The following is a 13,231-nucleotide window of genomic DNA, read 5'->3' on the forward strand; positions in this document are numbered from 1 at the left end:
GCTGTTCAGACCAGGGAATTACGGCGTTGTGATTCACTTGGAAGACCGGCATAAAAATGCGCAGCGGAATCTATCAGTTGCAGTACCATCAAGGACAGCGGTGAAGGAGAGAAGGGGATGGATGGAGTGTGAGGTTTTCATCTTAAACCTGATGAAGGAAACTAAGGTGGGGACTGAAGTGAGACATTTCCCTGTTTTTCTTTTTCTCTGCAAACATTTAAGCAGAGGGATTGGACTTAGGGTAGGGAGAATGTTGGTAAAGGGAGGTGTTTGGGAAAGAAGGGGCAAATACGGGGGCTGGGCTTGCTCAGGGAAGATGGCAAGATAAAGAGTGTGATATCAGGCCAGTAGAATGCTTGTCTCAGTATCAAGGTGTATGTCAGAGAAGCACCAGTGTGAACGTGACCGTTCCCCTTCTGACTGATGTAGGTAGATTTTGCGTTCGTTTCCGTTGCTGTGGTAACATAACATGTGAGAAGTGGAAAGTTGCCTGCCCGTATCAGTAAACAAAGGATGTCTCAGTCTTCAGCGATTGCAGCCACTCCAGACGGTGAGCTGGTGATCCCTGAGGGAACTCAGAAAGGAAAGAACACCTGTCTGGAGACAAAGCCTGGAACCTGAGCTGTCATCTTGCATGTGTGTTAAGTCGCTTCAGTCGTGTGCAGACGATTTGCAAACCCACGGACTGTAGCCTGCCAGGCTCCTCTGTCCATGGAATTCTCCAGGCCAGAATACTGGAGTGTGTTGCCATTGCCTTCTCCAGGGGATCTTCCCGACCCCAGGAATCGAACCCAGGTCTCCTGAATTGCAGGTGGATTCTTTATCATCTGACCACCACACAGCCAGGTCTGATTGAGGGGTGGTGGTTGTGGTGATGGAAACTTAGTCGTTTCCTCATCTCTTCTTACTTAAGGATCGTATGAAGATTTTACCTGAAGTGAGTTGAGACTGTGAGAAAACTGTCTTACACCCCTATCTTAGCTCTGGGCTTTCCATAACTTTTCAGTCTGTAGGTATCTCTCAGTGTGCAAAGGACCATCCATAAAGCCCACCAGCGAAGAGTTTCAGACCTCGGCTGTGAGCACAGGAAGGCAGAAGGGGAAAGACTTCTCTCCCTCCTTGCTAAAGCCACCCTGGAAATGTGTACATGAATTCAGCCTTTTCATTCACCCTGCCTGAATTGTAACATATATGTGCATAATTTTCCTAATTGTATGACTTTGGTGGCTTTTACTTTTTCCTCTCTTAAAAAAGAAACACATCACCTTCATTTTTGCCGTGGAAGCTCTGCCTCAAGGATACATGAATTTTCTAAACTTGTCTGGAGATGCATTGAATGTCCTTAGAACAAAGGGGGTGGATAAATTGGGTCTTTTGGGTTTTGTTTTGATGTAAAGTATCAACTCTGCTTGTTTAAAACCCAGAAGGAAAATGTGGTGGGGAAATGAGGTCACTGGAGGCCAAACCTTTCTTAAGCCTCAGAGAGGATTGGAAGTTTTTCTCCACTATGGAACTACTAAGAATAGAATTAAAAGAAGACATTTTTATTAGATTTTTCTCTTCATCTCTGGGACTTCCATTAGCTAACTAGCGGAGGAAGAGATTTGGTTCTGCGTACAGAGGAAAATGCAGGATAATTTGGCCACATGTGGAAACTGTCAATCTTAAGAACTTCTTGGGGAAGGTATTGAGATATACATAGATATTAAATATATATAATATACATAGATATTAAAATATAATAAACTGAAATAGAGATTATATACTAATATGTTATAGTAAGTTGACATGTTAGATGATATATTAGTATAATGTTTTATATAATATATATTTATAATGTTGTAAATTATTGACATGGTAGGTGTAATATATATTATTATATAACAATGCATATATATTATAGCATTATAGTGGTTTTGGGTATGTTGTGATGTCATACATTCTGTGTATGCTTTGAACATACACGTGCATGTATTATTATCTGATTTAGGTTTATGTAGTATGGTGAACAGCAATGTCTTTTGCAATTTTTGTCAACTATCACAGAAAATTTAGGCTCTAAGCGGATCATCTTTAAAACCATTTTGCACGCCATTTATGTAAATGTTTTAAGTAACTTTTTGAGAAATGGGCCATTGAGGAAATTTTTCTTCATTTGGAGGCTCTGTCTTTAAATCTGTTGTTGTTCAGTCGCTCAGTCGTGTCCCACTCTTTGTGACCCCATGAACCGCAGCACGCCAGGCCTCCCTGTCCATCACCAACTCCTGGAGCTTGCTCAAACTCAAGTCCATCGAGTCGGTGATGCCATCCATCCGTCTCATCCTCTGTCGCCCCCTTTTCCTGCCCTCAGTCTTTCCCAGCATCAGGGTCTTTTCCAGTGAGTTGACAGTAAGGAAAAGAATTCCTGGAACACTCCCTGTAGATAAGCTAAGTTTTAGTCCTTATATGCCTACATACAGTAGCTTTTTACATTTTCCACGTAGAACGCACTCGTGCCTAGAAAAGAACCTTAAAGTGGCCAACCTCCTTCTCCCTCCAAACTGAATCCTTGCAGTTATATTCTGAGGATGCGTTTTTCGGGTCCAGCTCCCAGGCAAAGAGCCCAAGGTCTCCGCGGGCAGCCAGGGGTGTTCAGATAGAGTGAGATGGGAGTGGCCTGGGGTCTTGGCTCTCCATGTCTTGGGGAGATATGTGCTTGGACTGGCGGCAGGTATGTTGTGTGTTGTGTTCTGGGCCATAATATTTGCTATTAGTTCCTTTAAAAATATTGGTCATTCATGGCAGTAATTACCGCCCCCCCTGCCCCCCACCAGGTTACCTGCAGAAGAGGTGAACGCCTGACTTGGCTTTCCCATGCATCCTAATAACACACACTGTCAGGAGCCGCGTTAGGCATTACTGACAAAATGGAGGCACGGCCCCCAGCCCCCTCTCCTCATTCTGCAGGCACGGATCCGGGGATGAAGGAGTTAGGCCTTGTAATTCTGACTTGTCTTTTCCTCTCCTCGGCTGAGTTGACTGAAAAGGAATATTAAGGTGCTTATTGGTCTTGAGAGGAGCATGAGAAGGCGCAAAGCCTTCTGCAGCATTGCTCAGAAAATAATTCATAAAGTTAATCATTGACATTTGTTCAAGGACTTTTACAAAAGAGTGTTCCAGGATGAGCACATAGGCCGTAGCTTGAGGCCATGGGAGGGATTGATATCTGAAGTCTATTTGTGAGGAAAATGTTTATGGCAAAGGAGTTTACTGAATTTAGGGCTTAGAAATAATTAAAATAGTTAGAAGTTAAAGATTTAAGGAATGTTGTGAAGTTATTACAGAAGTTAGGAATCTTTAGAGACACTATAGCCAGAAGCCTTTTTAAGAGATAGTGAGCTCAGCATGTTAGGGGCAAACAGGATTTAGGAAGATAAGTAGTAACTGAGGAATGTAGCATGAGTTACAATGTAATCACAAGTTAACTACAGGACACATTAGAGGAGGTAGATAACAGATGATAAGGCTGATTCCCAGAGAATCACTGAAGCAGGAACTCTGTTTGAAGAGCAACAATGATTTATGGAGATAATCTCAGAAAGGGGGAACTGAAAATGTCAAACCTCTGGCCTAATGTTTTTGTAAAAGTATAAAAGAGAATCTTAAACTTGGAATAAACAGGCAGTCCATAGAAAACTGAGAGGCTGTCTCATTTCTCTCGCTGACACCGTCCATCTTTTCAGGTTGAATCCCTGATTGCTGGAGTTGGACTCTGGCAACACACTGACCCAAAAGAGTTCTACTCATCTTATTAAGGTTGAAATTCAATATATGCGTGTTCCTAAAGAGAGTAATCTTGATGTAAGAAATGCATCTTGCAAGGTTTCATGAAATGACTTCATGGGTGCGAAGGAGAAAATGAATGATAAATAAGGGTTCTCTTGGGACTTCTCTGGACGTCCAGTGGTTAAGACTTTGCCTTCCAATGGACGCGGTGTAGATTCAATCCCTGGTTGGGGAACTCAGGTCCTACATGCCACAAAACCAACAAAGCAAAGGGTAACAAAACAGAGGCAATATTGTAACAATATTAAAAATTGCCTACATTAAAAAAATCTTTGAAAATATTAGTACGCGTTCTCCCCATGGGCGGGTGATAAGAATTGTCTCAGGGAGTACCTCTCATGAGGGGCTTCTCTGCAAATGGGACGTTCCTTTACAAATACACATTTCCTTTACAAAAGGGGAAACTCACACACTCTGTGTTGAAGCAGTTAGAGATTGGTAAAGTGTTTTTCTTTTTCTTAATGCTAAGTCTGCTGATTCTCCATTGCTGGCAGTTGAAAAAAGAATTCTTAATTCTTTTAGCTCAAAAGAAGTTGTATGAAAAAGGGGCTGTTTTTGGATATCATGTTCTAGAACTCTTCATCTCAAGCTCTCGGGGCTTGTAGAAGTTCAGGAATGCCTGGTAAAAATGCAGAAACGGGTGAGAATAGGATTCGCTGCATTCTATGAACGTGTGTTTACTGAGCACCTACCAGGTGAATGAGGGCTTCCCTGGTGGCTTGGATGGTAAAGCATCCGCCTGCCATGCAGGAGACCCGGGTTTGATCCCTGGCTCGGGAGGATCCTCTGGAGAAGGCAATGGCAACCCACTCCAGTATACTTCCCAGAGAATCCCATGGACAGAGAAGCCTGGTGGGCTACAGTCCATGGGGTTGCAAAGAGTCAGACACGACGGAGCGACTTTCTGGTGGAGAGGGGAGTAGTACAGCCTTGCACAGAGTGACGTAAATTCCTGCTTCCTCAGAGCTAAATTCTCTGTATGTATATGAAGGACGAACTTATTCACAAAGGTATAGCTTTGAATTTAAAACATGGCTATTTTTAAAAATATATTTATTTATTTCACTGTGTTGAGTCTTAGTTATAGCACTCAGGATCTTCGTTGCATCGTGCGAGAGCTTTACTTGCGGTGCCTGGAAGTCTCAGTAGTTATAGCAGCCTGGCCTAGTTGCTCTAAGGTGTGTGGGATCTTAGCTCCCCGACCGGGGATCGAACCCAAGCCCCCTGCATTGCAAGGCGCATTCTTAACCACTGGACCGCTGGAGAAAGTGAAAGTGAAAGTTGCTCAGTCATTTCCGACTCTCTGACACCCCATGGACGTATTCTCCAGGCCAGAATACTGGAGTGGGTAGCTTCTCCCTTCTCCAGGCAATCTTCCCAACCCAGGAATTGAACCAGGGTCTCCTGAATTGCAGGCAGATTCTTTACCAGCTGAGGTGCTAGGGAAGCCCCTGAGATGGCTGGAGAGGTGACTATTTGTGTGTGTAGCTTGCTTCTATGTCCTGGCCTGAGGCTGGCTGTACAACAGCGTCAGTTCTGTGTTCTCATTTCTTTTCTTGGGAGCTCGTGCCCGCTTTGAGAATCTATTTTGAATCTCCATATCCACTCAGCTCTTTTTATCCTGTATGGTTTTCTTAGTTCTGAATTTCTATATCTCCCTGGGATGAGTAAATATCTTGTATGCTGTGTGTATATATATACATATACATATATGTATACTTTTTATGTTGTGTATAAAAAAGAAATGCAGCTTCATTGTTTCAAAATGGGATTAAAAAGCATCTGCTCACAAAGACCTCAGGTCTAGCTATCAAGGTGCATTCGTAGGGTAATGTATTTTATTTACATTAGAGGAGACTTTGAGGTTGGCGAGGGATGGGCCCCTAACGCAAGCCTGCTCAATCAGAAAAGGAAATATAATTTTCCTTCTACCTTTCTGAGCTCCTGGCTGAGCTCCATTGTAATAAAAGACAGATCCACAGGAGAAACACAGTTTATTAATATGTCTACCTCATGTCTATGTGGGAGATACCCAGTGAGCATGAGTAACTCCCTGATAAAGACTAATTCACCAGCTTAGACAGCATCTCAGCTGAAGATACAGACAGAGAAGTGTGTGTGTGTGTGTGTGTGTGTGTGTGTGTGCAGGTGTGTGTTTGTGTGTATGGCAGGGCAGTCGTGGTGGGGTGACCATGGAAATTGTAGTAAAAAGGGATAACGTTTGTTACAAAGGTTTAACTTACTGTCTGTTTCTCTGATAAGATTCTGTTCTGATGTCTGGTCGTTCTCTTTCCCGGTTCAGGGTTGGGGGAGCATCCTTACAGATAATTTCCTTGATAAAGGTAAACTTCCCTTTCAAAAGAGTCATTTCTGTGCTGTTTTCAGAGCTTCTCCCTTTTGTGATGTTTCACACAATACTCAGCTCAAAAATATCCTTATGCCAAGGAAGCGTACCGGGTACTCTTTTCTGTTCCTCGTTCATCACTCTCTGCTTCTGTACGTGAAACTTCTCTGAAGGGCACTTGTTAGACCTGCCATCGTGATGTTCCCTAGACAGCATATTAAAAAGCAGAGACATCGCTTTGCCAGCAAAGGTCCGTATAATTAAAGCTATGGCTTTTCTAATTAGTCACGTATGGATTTGAGATTTTGAACCATAAAGAAGGCTGAGCGTGGAAGAACTGATACTTTCGAACTGTGGTGTTGGAGAAGATTCATGAGAGTCCCTTGGACAGCAAGAAGGTCAAATCAGTCCATCCTAAAGAAAATCAACCCCGAAAATTCACTGAAAGGACTGATGCTGAAGATGGAGCTCCAATACTTTGGCTACCTGATGCGAAGAGAGGACTTATTGGAAAAGACCCTGATGCTGGGAAAGATTGAGGGCAGGAGGAGAAGGGGACAACAGAGGATGAGATGGTTGGATGGCATCCCCGACTCAATGGACATGAGTTTGAGCAAGCTCTGGGAGATAGTGATGGACAGGGAGGCCTGGCATGCTGCAGTCCATGGGGTTGAAAAGAGTCAGATGACTGAGTGACTGACACTTTTTATATATAACTTTTTAAAGAAGGGTTTCTAATGACTCTTCAGAAGACAGAGGTCAGGAAAGTTACTTGTCCTGTGGTCCAATGGGCTCACCTCCAACCCCCCTTTCTTGTTCAACAGTCTTGGTTGACTGTCTCCTCCCATGCTGGTGAGTGGTCTAAAAAAAAAAAGGATTTGGTCCTGTCAATCCAAAAAGCTTATCCCCCCCCCCTTTTATTTTTTCTGAACATGCTTATTTCAGGTTGCAGGGAAGTGTCCCATGGCCCTAATAGACCAGGGATGAGATCCACACGACTTTACCGTCTTACACGCTTAGCTAAACTGTTGGCATGCTTCCAACTCACCTTCATTATCAAAAAGTGAGCTTTAAACCTATGGACTGGTGATGAGAAACGCCCGACATGAATTTGCCATCTCCTTCGTGCCAGCTTGGTTCATTTTCTCACTGCAAAATATGCGCCATGAACCCTGACAACCACATGAGATTTTATGAAACCTAAGAGGCAGTCATTTTATTTCTTTAAATTGGAGTTGATATTCAGTGTTGTGTTAATTTCTGCTGTACAGCAAGGTGATTCAGGTATACATATATATATACACATTCTTGTTCATATTTTCTCCCACGGTGGTTGGCATGCCTGCTGTGCGCTCAGTCGTATCTGAGTCTTTGTGATGCCGTGGACTGTAGTCCATGGGATTCTCCAGGCAAGAACACTGGAGTAGGTTGCCATGCCCTTCTCCAGGGTATCTTCCCAGCCCAGGGATTGAATTCGAGTCTGCTGCATCAGCAGGTGAGCTCTTTAACACTGAGCCACCAGAGAAGTCCATTATAGTCCCTCCCAGTGTCTTCAGTATAGTTCCGTGTTTCTCCATACTGTATATAATCCTTTGCATCTACCAGTCCCAAACTCCCAGTCCCTTCCTGCCCCACCCCCCACCCCAGCAGTCAATTTATTTACTTGTATTTGAGCAAAGTTTTCCTTGTAGCCGAACGCACAGAACAATGCACACTTAAGTGTCCGGCTTGATGAGTTTCTGCAAAATGAGCAGCCTTGGGTCAGCACCACCACGATAAGAAGGTAGAAAGTGACTGTGCTCCCAAAAGCTTTGTTCATGGCCATTCTGAACAGGTCAAGACAGCTCCGGCGTCTCCCCCCAGCTCTGCTGACTGGCGTCTCAGTGAGTTCCTTCTGCCTGTTGTGTAACTTGATATTATAGAGCGGAAACTCCTGGTGTGTCCCTGTGTGTGCGTGTGCCTGGCCGCTTCCGCTCAACTTGGTATTGATAAGATCAGTCCATGGCGTATCCAGGTACCAGCCATCCATTTCTGCTGCTAAAAACTAGTACTTCACCGAATATCCATGCTACTGTCCTTTGAATGGCTTGTCTCTCCCTGTACTTAAGTTTTGTTTTTTTGCTAGGACGTATCCCAAAGATGTGTTTTTAGAAGAAAAAATGCCATGTGTACTAAACGTTATGAGCGCTTGAGTTTTTTGGGAAAGTTCTGACAACTGTTTAACAGTTTGGTTGTAAAACTCTGGTGCAGACATTTGCCTTCAGAACTTTGCAGTCAGAGCTTCATGTTTTTGAGCCCCCAGGGAACTGATGAGACATGTTTTTAAGAAATACTGTCTTGTCCTTCTCCCTCTTTCTAAGCTTTCCGCTTTTTAATCTCCATCCTTGCGGTTGTGGGTGTTGGTTCATCAGAATGTGTTGTGGTGGTCGCTGTTGATTCATTTACCCGCCTTCTTCTCTTTCAGTCCAAAAGTCACAATCACTTCTTCTCCAAATGATTAAATTATTCTAAGATTTGATTTATGGCCTCTCTCTCGTCCTCTGGTTTCTTGATTCCCTCAACTGGAAATCCTGCGAGCTTGCTATGTCACCTCCTTCGTCTCTCCTCTGCCTCTCCAATTTACTTTCTATTTCTTTGTCATGTTTGCGTTATGTTCTGAAATATTTTTTTATAAATTTGTTTTATTGAAGGAAAGTGTATTTACAGTGTCGTGTTAAATTCTCCCGTACAGCAGAAGTGATTCAGTTATACGTATATTTATGTTCTTTTTCATGTCTTGGGGAGATTTATTGGTTTTATCCTATGCATTGTACATCTGTCTTCCTTCTGTTACGAGGCTTTCTGGGAAGGATCTAGGAACTATCATTCACTCTTCCAGATTTTCAAATAACATTGTGTCTCTTTCTTGTGAGTCTCCCTGAAGATACTCATTGGGTTTTTTGAAAGTGAAAGTCGCTCAGTCGTGTCCGACTCTTTGTGACCACATGGACCATACAGTCCATGGGATTCTCCAGGCCAGAATACTGGAGTGGGTAGCCTTTCTCTTCTCCAGGGCATCTTCCCAACCCACGGATTGAACCGAGGTCTCCCACATTGCAGGTGGAGTCTTTACCAGCTGAGCCACCAGGGAAGCCCAAGAATACTGGAGTGGGTAGCCTATCTCTTCTCCAGGGGATCTTCCCAACACAGGAACCAAACCCAGGTCTCCTGCATTGCAGGTGGATCCTTTAGCAGCTGAGCTACTGGGGAAGCCCTTTTAGCTTTAGAGGATTTTCTTTATTTTGTATTTTGTATTTTTTTAAGCTTTATTTATTTACTTCTGGCTGTGCTGGGTGTTGTTTAACCACTGCGCCAGCAGGGAAGCCCTCCCCGTTTTTTACGTCTTCAGTTCTTGGGCATCTTGAGAATGCCTTGGGCGTGTTTTCAGTCTGCTTGTTGGTTTTCCTCCCAAGCTCCATTTCCCTGTTTCTATTCCTGGATAATAATTCGGTTCATTGCAGGTGGCTGCAGGGATTGCTCTTTTGCACAGTGTGACTCTGTTTCTGAGGGACTTCTGTCAAAATGTGGGAGTGACCGGTCCTGTCCACAGACACAGATTTTCCCCTGGGGGCCCATGGAGGTCACAGGGGCACCCTCAGGATCAAAGCAGAGGCACAAGGCAAGTGAGGAACCTGTGTGCGTCACTCCATGGTAAACCTTCCCTCAATTTTTCTGTGTCCATAGAGGGACCCCGTATCACCTTGGTTTCTGTTCTTCTTCTCTTCTTGTATCCCTCAGCTGCATTAAGAGCTTCTCCATGGAAATCTATCACTATTTAAGAGGCAGGTCAGGGGACTTTGCCCAGAACAGATACTGCAGCTGGTTTATCACCACATTGGGGTGAGCGGCTATCTGGTAAACCTCCATGTCCCACCCGCTCCGGCCTTGATTTCCGCTGCACACACATCACATTCGAAGGTTCATTTGTCAATTTTCCACCTGGAGAGTCTCATTTCCATTGAACAATGTTAAGTGTTCTGGGAAGCTGGTTGTACCCTTTCATCTTTTGACACTACCATGGTGCGGGCATTTGTTTTATCTTTTAAAACATGACTGTTGCTTCAGTAACACATGAGGATGCAAATAGTCAAAGATGTGGCTGCAGTCACCACGACCTCCCTGGTGGCCCTGGGGTGCTCGCACTGCAGGAGCTGTGGGTTCGAGTCCTAGTCAGGGAAAGCAGAATCCAGCGTGCCAAGACCTGGCCAAAAAAAGATTTTTTCAGCTTCCTGGTGGCTCAGACGGTGAAGAGTCTGCCTGCAATGCGGGAGACCCGGGTTTGATCCATGGGTCAAGGAGATCCCCTGGAGAAGGGAAGGGCAACCCGCTCCACTATTCTTGCCTGGAGAATTCCATGGACAGAGGAGGCTGGCGGGCTACAGTCCACAGGGCCACAAAGTCTCAGAGTGGACTGATCGACCAACAGTCTCAGCCACTATGTTGAACCAGAAATTCCGTCTGCAAGTTATAAGGCAAGTTCCAGATGGGTCAGATAGATGGCATGTAGCTTCCTAAGATTCCCCTTACAAAATATGTATCCTTAAGCTAGATGATTGGAGATTATTATTTTATTTTTTAATATTTTTAAAGATTTTTTTTTTTTTTTTTTGGCTTTGCCAGTTCTTAGCTGCAGCATGCAGGCTCTTTAGCTCTGGCGTGTGGGATGTACTTCTCCAAACAAGAGTTGAATCTGGCCGTCCTGCATTGGGAGCTCAAGTCTTAACCACTGGGTTACCAGAAAGTGTTAAGAGAAAGTGTTAGTCGCTCCGTCGTGTCTCATTCTTTGTGACCCCATGGACTGTAGCCCGCCAGGCTCCTCTGTCCATGGGGATTCTCCAGGCAAGAATGGTGGAGTGGGTTGCCATTCCCTGCTCCAGGGGATCTTCCTGACCCAGGGTTTAGTTATATGACCGAGCTGGGTCTTTGTCAAGGCATAGTTCCAGCCTTCGAACTCATAGCTGTGGTGTGTGGGATCTACTTCGGTGACCAGATTGAAACTTATTTTATATCCCAGGTCAACAGTGATTTAAAAATATTTAGTCAGAAGTATTTGTATTTGTTGGTTCCCCAACGAAAATTGAGCAGACTAAAAAATGACCTTCTTGCTCAAAGCTCCTTCAGTGTCTTTAGAAGTCTGATCTTCATCCTCTTTTACATTGACTTATATTTTAAAGTCAGTAATCTGACCCACCCATTGACACTGAGATTCTATATATTTCACTATTGTTTCTTTCATTTGCTTAGTCTATTTTTTATTGTTGCTGTTGTTCAACCCAGGGATCAAAATCTTTCCAACTGTGCACACAGGGTGTGAATGATTATTATTTAGCAGTAGAAGATTGACCTTGTCTTTATTAGCAAGCTTAAGTGTTATGTGTAGTCTGATTCTGTTTCCATTAATGAGGAGACAGGTAAATATCACTTCACTTGCAGATTCTTTCCCTTCTCTACACTTAACGAATAATGACTTTGTCACGTAGGGCTATTTCCCACTGTTGAATTCCTTAGTTTTGTTCAGAAACTTTGAGCTAGACAAAAGGGCAGACATTTTCTCTCTAAGGTCCTTTTCTTGTTGTGTTTATGAGGTTGTGTAATTCCTGAAGCAAATTACTGTTTATAAAGTGCTTTAAAATTGCATCTTATTTTACTTTTATTATTATTTTTAAATTTATTTATTTGTGGCTGTGCAGTGGAAACAGTGAGAGACTTTATTTTTTGGGGCTCTGAAATCACTGCAGATGGTGGCTGCAGCCTTGAAATTAAAAGACGCTTGCTCCTTGGAAGAAAAGCTATGACCAACCTAGACAGCATCTTAAAAGCAGAGACATTACTTTGCCAACAAAGGTCTGTCTAGTCAAAGTTATGGTTTTTCCAGTAGTCATGTATGGATGTGAGAGTTGGACTATAAAAAGAGCTGAGCACCAAGGAATTGATGCTTTTGAACTGTAGTGTTGGAGAAGACTCTTGAGAGTTCTTTGGAGTGCAAGGAGATCCAACCAGTGCATTCTAAAGGAGATCAGTTCTGAATATTCATTGGAAGGACTGATGCTGAAGCTGACAGTCCAATACTCTGGCCACCTGATGCGAAGAACTGACTCATTGGGAAAGACCCTGATGCTGGGAAAGATTGAAGGTAGGAGGAGAAGGGGACGACAGAGGATGAGATGGTTGGATGGCATCACCGAGTCAATGGACATGAGTTTGAGTAAACTCCAGGAGTTGGTGATGGACAGGGAGGCCTGGCGTGCTGCAGTCCACGGGATCGCAGAGTTGGACACGACTGAGCGACTAAACTGAACTGAACTGTGCTGGGTCTCTATTGCGGCACATGGGCTTTCTCTAGTTCTGGGTAGCAGGCTTCTTGTTGCAGTGGCTTCTCTTGTTGCAGAGAAGAGGCTGTATAGGCTGTTTGGGCTTCAGTTGTTGCAGTTCCCAGGCTCTAAAGCACACACTCAAGAACATGGCTTTTGCACACAGGCTTAGTTGCTTCTTGGCTTGTGGGATCTTCCAGGACCAGGTATCGAACCGGTGTCTCTTGCCTTGGCAGCCAAGATTCTTTACTATTGAGCCACCAAGAAAGCCCACATTTCATTTTTATAACACTGCCCCTTAGTCAGAACATTTCACCAAAAAAAAAAAAAAAAAGACAAATTCTGGACGCCGCTCAAGTGATGACAGTTTCTTAGAAGCTGGAATATTTCAGTAAGGAAAACACTCTTAAGTGTTCCATCACTGAGGCATATTCTGAATCCATTTGACCCGGAATCTCAATGGTTGAAGTTTTACTTACCAGTGGGTTTTCAGCATTTAAATGTAGCTTTTTCCTACCAACAGTGCCGGCAGAAAAAAACACAGTTCACTCAAATTATGAATTTCTTGAATTAGCTCCTCTAGCAAAGAGGAGAACAAATCTATTTTGAACTGAAGTGAGAGCATCATTTGGATTAGAAACTAATGAGTTAGAAGCCTACCTGTTTCTACATTCAGCTGCGAGGAGAACAGAGTTGGTGGTTAAAGCCACTG

Source organism: Bos mutus, chromosome X (genome assembly GCF_027580195.1).
Source record: "Bos mutus isolate GX-2022 chromosome X, NWIPB_WYAK_1.1, whole genome shotgun sequence".
Taxonomy (NCBI): domain Eukaryota; kingdom Metazoa; phylum Chordata; class Mammalia; order Artiodactyla; family Bovidae; genus Bos; species Bos mutus.